We start from the raw sequence: 17,691 nt of genomic DNA, 5'->3' as shown, positions 1-17,691 counted from the left end.
TATTGCTTGATTTCTACCTCCCAAGATAGGCATTAGCATACTAGCAAAATAGTGAATTCATGTCAGTCTCTGCAAGCACAAATGCCTCTTTCACAATTGTCATAGTCAAAAAACAATTAGTATACATACAGCACCAAAGTTAAATGTTCTGTCCTTGCAGCAAAATCTCACATTACGGTCCTCTATTCAAATGCCACTCAATATATCTAACGTAAAGTAGCTAAATAAAAGAAATTCACTTTTTTATTTTTTTATTTTTTTGAGATGGAGTCTCGCTCCGTCGCCAGTCTGGAGTGTAGTAGTGTGATCTCGGCTCACTGCAACCTCTTCCTCCCAGGTTCAAACGATTCGCCTGCCTCAGACTCCTGAGTAACTGGGACTACAGTCCCACGCCACCACGCCTGGCTAATTTTTTTTTTTTTTTTTTTTGTATTTTAGTAGAGACAGGGTTTCACCATTTTGGCCAGGATGGTCACTATCTCCTGACCTCGTGATCCTCCTGCCTCAGCATCCCAAAGTGCTGGGATTACAGGCGTGAGCCACCACGCCCGGCCGCTTTCTTTTCTTTCTTCTTTCTTCTTTTATTTTTGGCTTTTAAAATTTCTTTTCTTCTTTTTTCCCTTTTTTTTCTATTTTCCTTTCTTCTTTCCTTTTTTTTTCACTGCAACCATAACAGATAAATTTTCTTTCTTTTTTTTCATCCTTGAATTCAACAAATAAGTATTGAGCATCACCAAGACAGGCACATTCTCTGCCCACATGGTGCTTACAATTCCAATGAAAGAATAAAACAAAGTAGGCAGTTAGCTCAGATATTTATGTATTTTGTTTTTGTTTTTGTTTTGAGACACAGTCTCACTCTGTCACCCAGGCTGGAGTGCAGTGGTGCAATCTTGAATCATTGCAATGTCCGCCTCCCAGGTTCAAGCGATTCTCCTGCCTCAGCCTCCTGGGTAGCTGGGATTACAGGCATGCACTGCCACACCTGGCTAATTTTTGTATTTTTAGCAGATATGGGGTTTCACCATGTTGGCCAGGCTGGTCTCGAACTCCTGACCTCAAGTGATCCGCCCGCCTTGGCCTCCTAAAGTGCTGGGATTACAGGCATGAGCCACCGCACCCAGCCTTTATTTTATTTTGCTTTTTAGATATTTAGATGTAGATGCCAGTTTAATTCCCTCTTTGTTATAATAATTGACATATCAAAATATCTCGAGGTCGGGCATGGTGGCTCACGCCTGTAATCCCAGCATGCTGGGGGGCCGAAGTAGGCAGATCACTTGAGGTCAGGAGTTCGAGACCAGCCGGGCCAACATGGTGAAACCCCATCTCTACTAAAAATACAAAAATCAGTCAGGCGTGGTGGCAGCCGCCTGTAATCTACTCGGGAGGCTGAAGCAGGAGAATCACTTGAACCCAGGAGGCAGAGGTTGCAGTGAGCTGAAATGGTACCACCACACTCCAGCCTGGGTGACAGAGTGAGACTCCATCTAAAAAAAAAAAAAAAAATTATATACATGAAGCAGTTCAATACATATTTTATGTCAAGACATCAGGCACCTAAAGTTAAAACAAATATAAAACCCAGTATTTATCATGTATTATTATGCTTTTTCACTGGAAGAGTTTTGCACAATAATCACTACCAGAGAAGAATTCATGTTTGGCTTTAAAGTAACTTCTCTTCTAGTTCCCTAGGTCAGTTACCCTATGACTGTTTGTCTTTTTTTTTTTTTTCTTTTTTGGTAGAGATGGGGGTCTCACTATGTTGCCCAGGCTGGTCTTGAACTCCTGGCCTCAAGTGATCCTCCACCTCAGTCTCCCAAAGCACTGAGATTACAGGTGTAAGCCACCAAGCTCAGCCCTGATTGTTTATCTTGTCCTTGAGTTTTATAGATATCCTTTGGACTGAGTCCACATACATACATAAATCAGACATACTGGAGGCAGTGGGGAGGACATCTCTGTTTTCACCTAATGTCCAAATAATTGAGACCAAGCTGTATATTATTGGTTACAGTTTTCAGTAACTTGATAATTTAAGTTTGGGTCCTCTGCTTAATAAAAATTCCAAGGAGCCTACAGATGGTACTGTAAGTACAACATCACCCTATAAATAGTAGGTAGCAGATATTATACTGGTATAAATTTCACTGAGAAATTTTTACAACCATAGAAAAAGAGGAATTGGATATGAGTCCAAAAAGCTCCCTCTCTTCCTTCAATTGTTGTCCAAATGCCAGGCTCTCAATGAAGCCTGTCTACGTAGACCCACTCCCAGTTCCTGTTCCCCTGCTCTCTTCCTTTTTTTTCCCATTGTACTTCACACCTTCTAACATACTTTATGATTAACTTAAAATGTGTATTTGTTATTATGTTTCCTATGTTAGTATGATTAATGTGTTGATTGTTGATTGTTTATTGTCTTGGCCCCCCACTTCATCCCCACTGGAAAGTAAATCTCCAATAGAACAGGAGGTTTATCTGTTTTACTTATTGATGTATACCAAGCCCAATAAATGAACACGTTTACTGATTGATTGATTGATTGATTGATTGAATAAATAAAAGAAGACTTCATCTATTGACTATCTAGTATAATCCACAGTGCAAAGTAAGGGCTTTGGAATCAAACTGCTTGTGTTCAACTCCCAGCAATTCTATTTATTATAATGCCCCAATGCCCCAGTTTCCTTAACAATAAAATAAGCACAATAATGATATGTAGCTCTCAAAGATGTTGTAAGAGTTAATTAGAATAGTTTTCCTGATGCAGCACATACTAAATTCTCAACAAATGTTAGCTGTAATTAAGTGTGTGCCTGGTATCTTCACACACCTTATTTAATGCAGGATCCCAACACTGTGCTAGTGGAGTGCTCCGAAGAATTTCATAAGGACTCTTGGCTGATCTGAATAGAACCCCCAATTTGGGGATCCTTGGTAAAACCAGAATAATTAAAGAATGATCTTAGAATCACATGGAATTTTATGATAAAGCAGGAAGTACTGACTTTTCTTTCCTCCAAATAGCAAAGAATGAATTCACCAATCATTTCTTCTACATACTAACTTCCCAAACAGGGGCTCCAAAGTGAAATTCCTGTAGAGATCAGCAAGAATAAGGCTGTGAATACAAGGATAGGTTATCTTATAGTAAAACTATGTTGGTCAAGAGCACATTCCAGAAATATCGTCCTTTCAAGTCTAGACAATTGATAAGAAAATCACATGTAACCAACCATTTTCCATTGACAATGGGCCAATACTAAGAGAACCAAATGCTAATACTGTCCCAACTGTGAACACGCTCAGTGTAGCGGCTGAGTGAAATGGAAAAACTGTAATCATTTGCCACTTTTTTTTTTTTTTTTTTTTTTTTGATATGGGAGTCTCACTCTGTCACCCAGGCCAGAATACAGTGATGGGATCTTGACTCACTGACTGCAGCCTCCACCTCCTGGGCTCAAGTCACCCTCCACTTCAGTCTCCCAAGTAGCTGGGACTACAGGCACATGCCACCACACCTGGCTAATTTAAAAAATTTTTTTGGAGAGACATAGTCTCTCTATGTTGTCCAGGCTGATCTCAAACTCCTGGCCTCAAGTGATCCTCCCAACTTGGCCTCCCAAAGTGCTGGGATTACAGGCAGGAGCCACCACACCCAGCCTATTTGCCAACATTTTATGACAGGTGGGGATACTCACCACCATACTAATGAGGGAGACACTTTGCCAACATTTTAAAGTGTCAGAAATAAGACTTTGTATTTTGTTTTCCATTGCCTATATTTAAAATAGCACATTAAACAGCCAAACTTAGGGTTTCCAGATAAATAACCTGCTCCAATATTTTAAATTTGTGTATAAAACATGAATACGAGTCATGATTCTGATGTTTCACTCCAGTCCCTATATCTCCTTACCAATAATTGGCACTCTGAGCACGTGGAGAGGCAGACCACCTGTGTTGCCCTGGGAATGTGGATTACTGTGGCTTCATCAGAGCTCACTGGAGGAGAAAGGGTGGATACACTTTGACCAAGAATATCTTGTGTTTATTTCTTTTTTCATTTTCTTTTTTTTCCCCACTCAATTCCCTCTTCAGAGAAGACCAGGAATTTCATTTCTAGAATTTACTCTGGACATGTAATCTAAGATAGGTCCAATGAATTGCCCACAAGAATATTTGCTAGAACATTATGTATTTTAACTTAAAAAATGGAGACAGCTGGGTGCAGTGGCTCACATCTGTAATCCCAGCATCTTGGGAGGCCAAGGTGGGCAGATCACTTGAGTCCAGGAGTTTGAAACCAGCCTAGGCAACATGGCAAAACCCTATCTCTACAAAAAATAAAAAATTAGCTGGGCCCGATGGTGCCCACCTGTAGTCCCAGCTACTCAGGAGGCTGAGGCAGGAGGATCATTTGAGCCTGAGAGGTCAAAGCTGTAATAAGCCGAGATCATGACACTGCACTCCAACCTGGGCCACGGAGTGAGACCCTGTCTGAAAAAAAAAAAAAAAAAAAAAAAAGAGACAAACTGATGTTGCAAAATTGGAGATTACATAGATCAGGTGTCAGAAAACTACAGCCCATGGACCAAATCCAGCCTGCCTACTGGTTTTGTAAATAAACTTCTATTGGAACACAGACATGTCCATTCACTTATGTATTGCCTATAGCTTCTTTCGGTACAATAGCTGAATTAAGTAGTTGTAATAGAAATCACATCTATTTGTTTTCTATTGCTGCCATAACAAATTACAACAAACTTAGTGGCTCAAATAATACAAATTTATTCTCCTAAAGTTCTGGCGGTCAGATATCCAAAAATCAAGGTGTTGACAGGGCTGCATCCCTCCTGGAGGCTCTAGGGGAAAATCCATTTTGTCTTATCTATTATAGCATCTAGAAATCACCTGCATTCCTTGACTCTGGGCCCCATCCTCTATCTTCAAAGGAAGTAGCACAATTTGTCTCTTTAATCCCTCTGTGTCCCTCTTTTAAGGACCCTTGCAATTATGCTGTGCCACCCCAATAATCCAGGATAAACTCTCATCTCAAGATCCCTAATTTACTCACATCTACAAATTCTCTTTTGCCATATAAAGTAATACATTCTAAGGTTCTAGTGATTAGAATGGGAACATTTTTTGGAGGGCCCATTTTTCAGCCTGCCATACCATGTAACCCACAAAGCCTAAAACATTTACTATATCTGGCTCCTTACAAAAATGTTTGCTGACCCCTACCTTAGACCTTGGGGCTGAGGCATCAGAGCAGCAACACATGGCCTGTAGAAAGAACTGCTCTGCCATGTAAACCCAGGAGAGCTCCCCTCTAAGCCAGTCCTCACTGGAAACACTTACCTGTAATTACCCATGAAAAACCTCAAAAACATATGTAGCATTAGAAGAAAATCTAAATTTTCAAAACATAATCAGGATCTTTTCTTGGCTACATGGTGCCCTTTTTCTTGACTTAGACATTTTTTTTTTCTTCTCAATAATATTGGCAGACATAGCTAGTAGCTTAATCAGTATCCATTTTCCCCTTCTTTCTTATCAATGCAACCTCAATTTTTAACCAGGTAGCAATATGCCCAGTTAATATTCATCTCTCCAGCCTTGCTTACAACTAGAGCTGGCTCTGTGACTCACTTGATCTATGAGTTAAAAGCAGAAATCTGCTGAATGGAGCCTCTGGGAATACTATTGTTTTTATAGCTTAAAAAGAAATAGTGCTGACTCACTCAGTTAATCCCCGCTGCCCTTCACCACATCACACTACCCTGCCCTGCTGCCTGCACTACTCCCTTCTTGCCACTTCTATTCAATGTTGTATGTAGGTTCCAGCCAGGGGAGTTTAGCAAGAAAAATGAAAAAAAAAAAAAAAAGACATTCAGTTAGAAAGGAAGAAATAGTTGGCCCGGGTGCAGTGGCTCATGCCTGTAATCCCAGCACTTTGGGAGGCCAAGGTGGGCAGATCACCTGAGGTCAGGAGTTCAAGACCAGCCTGGCCAACATGGTGAAACCCAGTCTCTACTAAAAATACAAAACCTAGCCGGGTGTGGTGGCCCACGCCAGTAATCCCAGCTACTTGGGAGGCTGAGGCAGGAGAATCACTTGAACCCGGGAGTTGGAGGCTGCAGTGAGCTGAGATAGCACGATTGCACTCCAACCTGGGTGACAAGAGCAAAACTCTGTCTCAAAAAAAAAAAAAAACCAAAGACAAAAAAGGAAAGGAAGAAATAGTTATCTCTATTTGCAGATGACATACTCTTGTCTACAGAAAATCCTAAATAATCTGCAAAAAAATTGATTACAGTTAATAAATGAATTTGGCAAGGTTGTAGGATATAATATGAATATATAAAAATAATTATATTTCTATACACTAACAATAAATAACTCCCAAATGAAAACAAATCCATTAACAATAGCATCAAAAAGAATGTTTCTACTTTACTTGTTTCCAAAATTCTCACCACTCCCTTTACTCTCTCTCTCTCTCTGCCTATCCCAACCCCTACCCCATAGCCTCCCAGCCCTCTACCTTCCCTGCTTTACACACACACACACACACATGCACACACTGAATTTTTATCACAGCAGCAAACAGTTTATTGAAAGCCTGGATATGGATTTGGACTGATCTAACTTTGAATCCAAGTTTCACTTTTTGTTTGCTTGTGTCCGTGAGGCATGTAACTAAGCTCTCTAAGCTGTTTCCTTGTCCATAGAAAGGGGATAATAAAAATACCTACCTCATGGGGGTTTTGTGATGTTTAAATTGATGTATGTAAGATGTTTAGCCCAGAACCTGGCACACTGTGTGTTCTCACCTAATGGTGTATAGTAGCTATGACTACCGCAACTTGCTAACCACCAGAGATGTTTGTAAAAACAAAACAAAAAAAAAACAAAAAACTTATCCTGGACTGGTTTCATTCTGCTGAAGATAAGAGAAGAGACCCTGGCTTACCCATGGGATGGCAAGAATTATATCTGTAAATAATAATAAGAATAATTAATAATAATTCCTTGTTCCAGTAGAAATTTTCCTAGACATAATACACCAGTGTTAAAGTACTGACCTGTCTTTAGATGGTCTTAGTAAATACATGGTTCTATCAAATCTGTAGTTTCTTTTTTTGTTTTTAGACAGAGTCCTGCTCTTTTTGCCCAGGCTGGAGTGCAGTGGTGCGATCTCGGCTCACTGCAACCTCTGCCTCCCGGATTCAAACGATTCTCCTGTCTCAGCCTCCCAAGTAGCTGGGATTACAGGCACATGCTGCCACGCCCGGCTAATTTTTGTCTTTTTAGTAGAGATGGGGTTTCACCATGTTAGCCATGTTAGCCTCAATCTCCCGACCTGGTGATCCACCTGCCTTCGCCTCCCAAAGTGCTGGGATTACAGGCGTCAGCCTCCATGCCCGGCCCAAATTTGTTGTTTCTTAATAAGGGGATTTTTTTTGCTTATGTATAAAATTATTAAGGGGTAGAGCAACAGATACTCTGTGAAAGAGATAATAGGAGGAAGATATGGCTTGGAAGAAAGAAGGCAGGATATGTGAAATTAATAATGGTCTTCAATAAGGATATTACAACCTATTATGAAGAGTCCAGTGGTCGGTTCTGTTCCATTTCCACTAAAACAGAGATGAAGTATGAGGCTTAACTGTGGCATTTAAAGTAGAGATTTAGTCAAGTCTGGATTATACACACTTAGAAAAGGGAGTCAAGGAACGGATAATGAGGACCATTTTTTAATGTGAAACTGTGTTTGGTCTTAAAGTGAAGTCACTGACATTTATTCAGGGAATGTCTTTATGAAAACAACCATATTGATTGTCTTGAAATTTTTTTTCCTGTTGCAGTTGCATTCATTTATTGCGAAATTGATTAGATCACTCAGTAGATCATTCTTGGTAATTTTTCATGCCAAGGCATCTGGTTAATTAGGTTTTATCACGATTAAAAAAAAAGAAGAAGGAGAAAGAAAGAAACAGCCCATTCTTAGATTGGTCTTGCAGACCACAGTCAGCCAAGGGGCACATTCCTGTACTCACCCCAGCCTCCTGGGACCAGGACTTCTCCACTCGCCTAGAAACCGCTCCATCCAGGCTCCTGTCTTTCAGTGAGGATTTGGGCTCTGGCTTTGAACTTTCTCCTCCTCAAGTACCATCAGCATCTTAGCTGACCTGAAGCCTACCTCAACGACCCATCACACCTGAGTTCCTCACTTCTTTGCCTTTCTTCTCCCCTTCAGCCACCAATGAGTTAAAAGCACAAATCTGCTGAATGGAGCCTCTGGGAATACTATTGTTTTTATAGCTTAAAAAGAAATAGTGCTGACTCGCTCAGTTAATCCCTGCTGCCCTTCACCACATCACACTACCCTGTCCTGCTGCCTGCACTACCCCCTTCTTGCCACTTCTATTCAATGTGGTACTTGTAGGTTCCAACCAGGGGAGTTCAGCAAGAAAAATGAAAAGAAAAAAAAAAAAAAGGGCATCCAATGGACACACCTTGACCTTGTCATCCCAGATCCGCTTCTCCTCTGAAATCAGAAAACTGGAACTTCTTACCCTTCCAACCAGGCGACTCAGTTACTTCCCAGACACCATCTCCTTGACCCCTGCAGCCCCACCTTGTTTCTTGAGTTAACTCTCCTGATCTGCTTCAAATCTCCACCCTTCAATTCTGTCACCCCCACCTCACCCTCTCAGCAGATCACCCCACCCCATCAGAAGAAAACAAATGCTCCCAGAAGAGAAGACATGGAACATGTGCCATCACATTCTCTACACTGCTTTCGCCTTCTCCCTTCTCTTCCATTAGGATAGAGAAGGGCGCTCATCCATCCTCGCTCCTGGACGCTGGACTGCTTCTCAACTCCCCGCTCAGGGAGAGGCTAGCTCCTCGTGTTATCTTTAGTCTCTACCTTTCTCTACAGAAAGGCAGGAACCAGGGAGCATGTGAACACATTCATTTTTTCTCAATCTTAAAAGTAAAATCAAAGCCCCTTGTCATATCCCCCTCCAAATCCTAAACTGTCTTTTTCCTCTCCATGGAGAGCGTCTCTTCTCTCCCTCCGCAGCCTTCCCAAGTCCCACAGCAGCTGGGTCTTCATCTCTCCACTGCCCCCAGAGCCATCCGCTGACCCAGATAAAGCTCAGTGCAGTGGACACTCTTGGGTTTGTATCTGTTTTACCTCCAGGCAACATCTGTTGCTACAGACTACTCCCCGCTCTCTTCCTTTCTGTAATCCAAGTGCTCTCTAGGTCTCATGTTTAGTCTCCCTCATAGACGTCTCCACCCTCAAATAATGTGTTTTGTGTCTTTTCTTAGGGCTGTGTCCTGCATTCTTTTCTCTTCTCACTCTTCCAGCTCTCACCGGCTGCACTTGTTTCCTCTCGAGGCTTCATTTACAATCTGATGTGTGACAACCTTCAGTCCTTTTTCCCTAGGTAGACTTTTCTCCAGAGCTCCATGTAGCTAACTAACCACTGGACACCTCTTCTTGGAGCCAGCTCCTTCAAACCGCTCAACTCACCCTGTCCCCAACAAAATCATCCTTAGCCCTTCCTTTCTCCCAACTCACCCTGCAGGTTCCCTTGCTCCTAGTAATAACGCCACTGTTTACCCTGTTGCTCAAGTCAGGAGTTCCTCTTAAAGCCTCCCTCTCTTGACTCCTCAGATGCAATCAACCATCAAGTCTTCAGTTCTCTGCTCTAGATATCCAGCTAGCTATTTCTAATCCCTACCAGCCCTTGCTTAAGTATAGCAAAACCCTCCTAACTGTTCTGCCTGGTTCCTGCCTGGCTCTTGCACACAGCTTTGAATTTATAAAATGTTAATCCAGTTGTGTCCTGCATTCCCTCGCCTTCATCTGAAACCTTCTAAGACTTCTTGTGGCCCTTAAGGGAAAATGCAGCCTTCCAAAAAGGGCTCAGAAGACTCCCAGGGCTCTGCACAATCTGGGCCCTCTTACCCAAGCACCGGCCTCACTCCTCTGCACTCTCTGCTGCACTCCACACCTCACTCCGGGGCTTCGTTGTGCTCCCCGCTCTCTCTGGACAGTCCTCCAGTACTCCTCTCCTTCTCCCAACTAGGCTAACCCTTACTCAGGCTTCAAGTCTCAGCTTAAATGTCACTTCCACATGAAGCCTTCTGTAGTGAGTGGAATGATGCTCTCTTACTCCTCCCCTCCACAAAAGCTATTCCACATCCAGGCCGGATGTGGTGGCTCACACCTGTAATCCTAGCAGTTTGGGAGGCCGAGGCAGGTGGATCACTTGATGTCAAGAGTTTGAGACCAGCCTGGCCAACATGGTAAAACCCTGTCTCTACTAAAATACAAAAATTAGCCAGGCATGGTGGTGGGCTCCTGTAGTCCCAGCTACTCGGGACGATGACACAGGAGAATTGTTTGAACCTGCAAGGCAGAGGTTGCAGTGAGCTGAGATCGAGCCACTGCACTCCAACCTAGGTGACAGAGCAAGACTCTATCAAAAAAAAAAAAAAAAAAAAAAAAGCGATTCCACATCCTAATCCCTGGAACCTGTGACTATCATCTGATATGGTAAAAGACATGATTAAACTAAAGATCTTGAGAGGAAAAGCTTTTTCTGGAGTGTCTGGGTGGGCCCTGTCTCAGTCTGCTCAAGCTGCTGTTCAAAATACCACAGATAGTGTGGCTTAAACAACGGAAATATTTTTCCTCTTTTTTTTCTGGAGTCTGGAGGTTCAACATCAGGGAGTTGCCGGGACTGGTTTCAGGCGAGGTCCCGCTTCCTGGCTTGCCTTTTCTCTGTGTCCTCACATGGTCTTTCCTCGGTGCTTGTGCAGGGGAAGAGGGCGGTCTCTGGTGCCTTCCTCTAAGGGCACCAGTCCTATTGGATTAAGGCCCTGCCCTTTTGACCACATTTACCTCCTCGAAGGCCCCGTCTCCAACTAAGTCACACTGGGGGTTAGGGCTTCAACATATGGATTTGAGGGGGGCACGATTCAGTCCACAACAAGTCCTAGATACAATCCCATGTATCCTTATCATGTAGACACACGGAGGAGAAGACACACAGAGAAAAGGAGGCAGGGATGTGGCCAGAGAGGCAGAGATTGGCATGATGTAGTCGCAAGGCGAGAATGCTTGGAGCTGCCCAGTCGGGGGAAGGAAGGGAACCGATTCTCTCCTAGAGCCTTCCCGGGGAGAGCAACACCTTACTTCAGACTTCTGGACTCCAGAACCGTGAGAGAGTAACTTTTTGTTGTTTTTAGTCCTCCAGTTTGTGATAATTTGTTACAGAAGCCACAGGAAGCCAACATACTTCCATGACCTCATGGATAAGATTAGGTCCCCTGCTAGCCACTCCCAGGGTCCCAGTACTGTTCTTTCCATAATCCCCATCACACTCGATGTTTCAAGTCAGTCTCGACCTCTAGACTTTAAAGTCATGAGGACAGGGACTTTGCCTTTCTTGCACACCACTGCTTCCCCAGGGCTTGGTACATAGTAGGTGCTCAATAAATATATGTGAGATGGATGAATTCATGAGCTGATATTGAGAAACTCTTGACTGGGAGAGTAAATAACTGACTAGCCTATGAAAACAAGCTAGGAAAGTTCTTTCCTGTAGGAGACATTCTCAGTCTTGTGAAATAATTAGGTGAGGTCTTGTCTGCAAACCACAGGAACCACCTTTCAGGGAGTTTTCTAGTCCCTGATACTGTGACCCTGTGGTTTTCAGTTTTCCTAGCAACTTGAGCTTTGGTGCCCTCTGGTGACAGGAATTACTTGTCTCTTGGTCTCCTGTTCTACATCTGTCAACATTGACACAAACCTAGTTACCTGTTGCTGTATAGAATTTTCTCATTGTGGAGAAATTGAATTTTGTCTGTACAGTTACAAGAAATCTGCTAGAATTGTGTGATTAACCAGTCTGTAAAAGTTTCATAAAGCACATAACCTCTAAAGACCTTACAGATGCCCATTCCAGTGCTTCCTTTTGAATATGAAGATTTTCTGGTGAAATACAATGTTTCGGGTTACATTTGTTACCATACTTTTCTCCTCAAATAGCTATGTTTTTAATGTCAAATTTAATTATCATTTGGAAAACCAACGTTGTAGTTAAGTGGCTACTTATAATCACTGGAGGCTTACAGTGCTTTCCAATGCCTTTAAACCTTCATTGTGATTGAAAAGCAAGTTGTTAGAAGATTGTGTGTGTGCTGTTTGTAAATGAGAAATTATGGGTCTGGCTGCCTGTCCATAAACAGACTTGCTTTATCTCCTGAGCTTGTGCAAATGCTGACAGCTCCACAGTCTTCTGATTTTAATTCTGTGAGTTGCGATCCAGACTGTTCCACATGGCAACTGCACGCGCAAGTGTGCTCGGCTTCACACCAAAGACGTGTTTCTCAATGTGTCATTTCAAGACGATTTGAGAGGAGGGAGTAAACACAATTTTCTTTCCTCACAGATGACATAATCCTCTTAGCAATAATTTATCATAATTTCTCATTGAGCTTCAAAGGGACAAATGGGTTTGTAAATATTTCAGTTTGAGGATTTTCTGACCCCAACCACTTAGTCAAATAAATAAGCTGCTCTATACAGGAATTCAACATCGGTTTCCTTACTAAACTGAAGAATCCTTTATATAATGTAAACAACCACCCTCTCACTTTGTTTGTATATTCCAAGTTTCGCTTTCCTATTTATACATCTGTACCTACCCACAAGACACTGATGTCCCCAGTCTGCTTCTTACAAAGAGGCAGGGTTATGCAGGCCTCACGATGCAACTGCTTCTGGAAAATGCAACTGCATGCATGGCGAGCCTTCAGCTGGTGAGATATTACAGGTTTCTTTTAAAATTTTTTCTAGAGAGAAATGGGTTAAGGAAATAAAGATATTGGAGTGGGGCGGGAACGTGAGGTGATTATTTTAAAGACTTGGGAGGGAATACAGTATAATAGTTGAGTATAGCTTCTAGAGTTAGACTGCCTGGGTTTGAAAGCAAACATAGATACTTACTAGTTCTGTGACCTCAGGAAAGTCACTTAAGCCCTTGCACCTCATATTCCTCAATTGTAAAATGGTGGTAAAGACAGTAGCTATCTTTTAAAATTGTTGTGAGAATTTAGTGACTCAGTGTTGCAAAGACCTTCGAATAGTGTCTGGCACATAGAAATATAGATATACTACATATAAAATTATATATACATATAAACATATACATATATAATAAATATATAAACATATACACACATAATATTATATATAAAATATATAATATAATATAATATATAAATATATACATATAATTATATGTACATGTTTATTTTAGATATTTATATGTATATATTTATAAACATATATGTATGTGTATATACTTATTATATATGTATGTTTATGTTTATAAATATATGTATTAATATATACCTAAAATGTATATATTTACATTATAAATTTATACATATAAAAATTATATACAATATATCACATTTTAATATATAATTTTATATGTATATGTAAATTATATGTAAATATGTATATGGGCTGGTGCGGTGGCTCATTCCTGTAATCATAGCACTTTGAGAGGCTGAGGCGGGTGGATCATCTGAGGTCAGGAGTTCCAGACCAGTCTGGCCAACATGGTGAAACTCTGTCTCTACTAAAAATACAAAAACAAGCCGGGCGTGGTGGTGCATGCCTGTGACCCCAGCTACTACTAGGGAGGCTGAATCACGAGAATCGCTTGAGCCTGGGAGGCAGACGTTGCAGTGAGCTGAAATTGTGCCACTGCACTCCAGTCTGGGAGACAGAGCAGGACTCTGTCTCAAAAAAATTGTATATATAAAATCTTACTAAACAGCCTTCCCTGGACCTGACTATCATGAGAATTGCTCTTCTTTACCCCATTTCTCTCCTTCTGCCTAAGCCAGAAGAATCACTTCTCCTGGAGAGGGATTCACTATGAAAGGACTTTAATTCTGGTCTGACAGACTGCTTGACATCGGAGTGAATTCTTGAGGCTTACCGAGATCATCTCATGGAATGATGAGTTGACTTGCAACCACTAAAACGGGGGCAAACCTCCTTCAAAAGATCATGCCAAAGACTGTGTGGGTACTGGAAAGGTTGTGTGGCAGGAAAAGGGCTTGCTCCAGCCTAGAGGCCTGCAAGGTCCCCTCTGCACCCCCTAGCAGGGGGCCCAAGTTCATTAAGGCCAGCAAAGCCAACTGACACCATAGGAAACAGCTCATGGGACACCCTGTGACACGAAGTTTTCAACCTCATTGCTTCCCCCTGAAGTCAAGTTTAGTACCTGTGCTGTACTGGACCAGCCATGGACATAATGAGGAAACTGGATCACTCCAGGGGAGCCCAGGTGGAACAACAGGTGTTACTCAAAAGTGTGGTTTTCAACTTAAAAAGGAAGGAAATTCTGAAACATGCCACATGGATGAACATTGAGAGCATGATGCTAAGTGAAATAAGCCAGTCACAAAAAGACAAATATTGTATGATTCCATTTACATGAGGTACTTAGTCACATTTACAGAAACTGAAGGTAGAAGGGAGGGTGGTTGCCAAGGGCTGGGGGAAAGAGGGAATGAGGAGTTAGTGTGCAATGGGTATATTTCAGTTTTGCTAGATGAAAAAGTTCTGGAGATTAGTTGCACAACAATGTGAATGTACTTACTACTGAGTTGCCGACTGAAAAATGGTTAGGATGGGCCAGATGTGGTGGCTCACACCTATCCCAACACTTTGGGAGGCCAAGGTGGGCAGATCACTTGATGTCAGGAGTTCAAAACCAGCCTGGCCAATATGGTGAAACCCATCTCCACTAAAAATACAAAAAAATTAGCCAGGCGTGGTGTCACATGCCTGTAATCCCAGTTACACAGGAGGCTGAGGCACGAAAATCGCTTGAACCCAGGAGGCAGAGGTTACAGTGAGCTGAGATCACGCCATTGCACTCCAGCCTGGGCAACAGAGCTAGACTCTGTCTCCAAAAGAAAAGTTAGGATGGTAAATTTAACGTTATGTGTATTTTTCCACAATTGTTAATTAATTTTTTAAAGTGCAGCTTTTAACGGCACACATATCTCTCCCTCTTCTTTGTCTCCAGAAGATGAGAGGGAGCATGAGACAGCAGACAGGATGCGTCATCTTATTGCATTTGTTTCTGTAGACCGTACATTGAGGCTATCTGACCTTCAATTATTCATTAAACTAATATTTACTGAGTTGAGTACTTACTGTGTACCACACATTGTTCTAGAGGCTGGAGTTACAGCAGTGAACAGAAAAAGATCTCCCCAGTTCCCTAGCTGCAGGGATCTTACCTTCTAGCAGGTGGGAAAAAACAATAAATAAATAAGCAAGTAAGATATATGGTATTTATATGGCAATAAGAGCTATGGAGAAAAATAAAGCAAAGGAGGAAGAAGAAGAGTGTTTCAGGGTTGTATTTTTAAATAAAGTGGTCAGGGGGAGACCTCACTGAGAGTGAGGGAAGAGAGAGACCCTCCCATATCGTTTTATATTGTTTTAAACTCAGAAAACGAAAGAGCGAGAAACTAAAGGCAGGTAGCCTGGCGCCTAGGAACCAGACCCGAAACCAGGCCTGGGCCTGCCTGACCTAAGCCTGGTAGTTAAAATTAGACCCCTGACCTGCAATCGATGTTATCTATAGATTCCAGACATTGTATGGAAAGACATTGTGAAACCTCCCATTCTGTTCTGTTTCACTCTGACCACTGGTGCTTGCAGCCCCTGTCACGTACCCCCTGGCTTGCTCAATCGATCACGACCCTCTCACACGGACCCCCTTACAGCTGTGAGCCCTTAGAAGGGACAGAAGTTGAGCACCTAAAGAACTCGGATTTTAAGACGCTAGCCTGCCGATGCTCCCAGCTGATTAAAGCCACTCCTTTCACTATCTCTGTGTCTGAGGGGTTTTGTCCGTGGCTCGTCCTGCTACAAGAGGATGGTATCTGAGTAAGACTTGAATGAGATTAGGGAGTTAGCTATGTAGGTGTCTGCAGGAAGAGTGTTTCAGACAACATAAAAAGTCAGTGCAAAGGCCCTGAGGCAGAAACATGAGTGGTGTGTTTAAGGAAGAGCAAAGGGGCCATTGTGGCTGGAAATGTAAGCAGCAGCAGGGAGATGGTCTAAGATGAGGTTAGAAAAATCACAGAAGCAGCCCAGATCATGAAGGCTGAGACAGAGTCTCGCTCTGTCACCCAGGCTGGAGTGCAGTGGCACAATCTCCATTTGCTGCAACCTCTGCCTCCCGGGTTCCAGTGATTCTCCTGCTTCATCTCCCGAGTAACTGGGACTACAGGCGCCTGCCACCATGCCCAGCTAGGTTTTTTTATTATTATTAATTTAATAGAGACAGAGTTTCACCATGTTGGCCAGGCTGGTCTCAATCTCCTAACCTCAAGTGATCCGCCGGCCTCAGCCTTCCAAAGTGCTGTGATTACAGGCACGAGCCACCGCGACGGGCCCCATTGTTTGTAAGACTTTGACCCCTACTCTGAGATAGTAACTAGAGGAATGATATGATCCAACTTCCATGTTAAAAGGATCACTGGGGATTGGGGGCGGAGGTGTCACGGGCAGAATCAGGAAGACTAGTAGGACTGCAATACTCCAGGCAAGAGATGCTGAGAGCTCAGCCCAAGCAGGTAGCTGTGGAGGTGGTAAGATGTGGGCAGATTCTGGGTATATTTTGAAGACAGGGCCAACAGGGTTTACTGAGAGACTGGAGGTAAGGCTCCACAGAAAGAGAAAGAGGAGAAACATTAAAGATGATCGTGTTGGTTTCCTGGGGCTGCTGTAACACATGACCACAAACTTGGCTGCTTAAAACAACAGAAATTTATTCTCTCACAGTTCTAAGGCCAGGAAGTCTGAGATTAAGGGGTTCTTGCTTCCAGGGGCTCTAGAGCAGCAGTCCTCATCCTTCCAGGGGTCGGTTTTGTGAAAGACAATGTTTCCATGGACAGAGGCAGGAGGGCTGGGGGAGAGAGGCAGAGTGGTGGGTGTGTGTGTAGCTGGTTTCGGGATGAAACTGTTCCACCTCAGATCATCAAGCATTAGTTAGATTCTCATAAGAGCACGCAACCTAGATCCCTCACGTGTGGGGTTCACAATAGGGTTCCCATGAGAAGCTAATGGCACTGATCTGACAGGAGGTGGAGCTCAGGTGGCAGTGCTCATGGGGCCGCTCACCTCCTGCTGTGCAGCCCAGTTCCCAACAGGCCATGGACCAGCACCATGGCAGCCCAGAGGTTGGAGACCCCTGCTGTAGAGGATATTCTATCCCTTGTCTCTTCCAGTTTCTGGTGGATCCAGGCGTTCCTTGGCTTGGGGTTACATGACTCTAGTCTCTGCCTTCTCCTCTTTTCTGTGGCTTCTGTCTCTTGTAAAGACAACTGTCATTGGATTTAGGACCCACCCAGATAATCCAGGATGATTTCACCATAAAATCCTTAACTTCATTATATCTGCAAAGACCCTTTTTCTGGTTGACAAACATGTTTCTGTTTGTTTTAAAAGATCCAGTTGACAAAAATGTTTCTGTTTGTTTTAAAAGATAAACCAGTTTTGTTGAACTTTGTTTACTGCAGGCGCTAGCAGTGCTATTAGCCCTCTTGAAATCT

At 42.8% G+C, this 17,691-nt stretch overlaps 1 long non-coding RNA gene across 1 annotated transcript in view; it reads right to left on the bottom strand.

Annotated features, from left to right (window-relative positions):
• Positions 1–566: 566 nt before the first annotated feature.
• Positions 567–17,691, bottom strand: part of LOC144340840 (uncharacterized) — a 46,283-nt gene continuing 29,158 nt past the window's right edge. The window contains exon 3 of the long non-coding RNA XR_013417305.1: positions 567–661. This is a non-coding gene — a long non-coding RNA (uncharacterized LOC144340840). The remainder of the gene's footprint in view (positions 662–17,691) is intronic.

The sequence above is a fragment of the Macaca mulatta genome, chromosome 5 (assembly GCF_049350105.2).
Source record: "Macaca mulatta isolate MMU2019108-1 chromosome 5, T2T-MMU8v2.0, whole genome shotgun sequence".
Lineage (NCBI taxonomy): Eukaryota > Metazoa > Chordata > Mammalia > Primates > Cercopithecidae > Macaca > Macaca mulatta.
The sequence above is the reverse complement of the archived record's forward strand: the minus strand, read 5'-3'. Positions and strand labels throughout refer to the sequence as shown.